Source organism: Octopus bimaculoides, chromosome 1 (genome assembly GCF_001194135.2).
Source record: "Octopus bimaculoides isolate UCB-OBI-ISO-001 chromosome 1, ASM119413v2, whole genome shotgun sequence".
NCBI lineage: Eukaryota > Metazoa > Mollusca > Cephalopoda > Octopoda > Octopodidae > Octopus > Octopus bimaculoides.
The window spans coordinates 11,488,165-11,489,654 of record NC_068981.1 but is presented as its reverse complement, the minus strand read 5'-3'; positions in this window follow the sequence as shown (position 1 = coordinate 11,489,654).

The window sequence follows — 1,490 nt, the reverse complement described above, 5'->3', positions numbered from 1 at the left end:
TAATAATAATAATAATAATAATAATAATAATAATAATAATAATAATAATAATAATAATAATAATAATAATAATAACAATAATAATAATAACAACAACATTCAACTCCGCGATGAATAACATGGACGTGCTACACAGGGATTTCCGTACAAAAACAAATCTAATCTAATAACATCAATGGAATGGGGAAAAGGAACCCGTGGAAGACTTGAAGGAAGCGGCCTTTAACGAAAATAATCACAAAAAAAAAAAAAAAAATTGCTGCCATACAAAGCAGAATTTCCCTCATGCAAGATGTCTCAGTGAAACATGTGCGAAAGACACGTGCGAAATCAACATCTGAATGTTTACAAATGATAAAATATAAGTGGAACAAAACAGTAAGTACGTAAATCGATTACTTATGCATACACTCAAATAACTATGCAAACATATATACATTTTAATACACATAGGACTACACATACCCACCAAAATTTACACAACTTCTTGAAATTTACCGGACAAACAGCCACGCATATGGAAGCACTTCGCAAACGAAGTAAGACAATAACAAAACAATTTTCTTCGAACTAACAGAGAGTGAACAATTTATAAGTTTAAAAACACCACAATAAAACTATGCCGGGAGATAAATCTGTCAACAAAATAAATACAGACGAATACAGTTCTGTTAGCCATAAGAAGCTACGTTACGAGCAATGTTTTCATTCAGAGAACTCGGAGGCGGTGTTGTCTCAAAAAGTTAAACTTAAACAGACAGATCCGTCCCCTAATGTCAACGTCGAAGCTCCTCATCTGTCAACGATAGCAAAGCGATATAAACATCGGATATTTATTCATATACATACACACATATAATGATTTGGTTAGAGAAGCAGTTGTGGAAATCAGCTGCCCAGCGGATATTAACATAAGCCTTAAGATCAGCGAAAAAGAGAATACCTACGCTGAACTATTGAGAAATCTGCAGCTACTCCATCCAGAATACAACTTCAGGTAATTATTGGGACATTGGGATATGTAACACACTGTCTAAATACCAATCTTTAAAAATTAGGCGTCTCAAAACCAGAGACGAGAAAGCTGATTCGAAACCTACAGATCCAAACTATCACAGGAACTGTAAAAAGCTGTAAAAGTTTTCAGAATTTAATCATTTAAGTATATATGAGCGTGTCTAGCTATGAGACTATATGCATGAGAATACACACATAAAACAAAACATACAAATCTGCACGTATATACACATACATACGTACATACATACATACATACATACATACCGTTGTTGATGTTGAAATTCCAAAGAAGGAGTCTCGGATCTAGGATGGCCTCTTTATTGACAAGAAATCTTGATATTAAACTGAATAATGACATACGTATATACATACACACACACACACACACACACACACACACACACACATATATATATATATGTATGTATGTATGTATGTATATATATATATATATATATATATATATATAT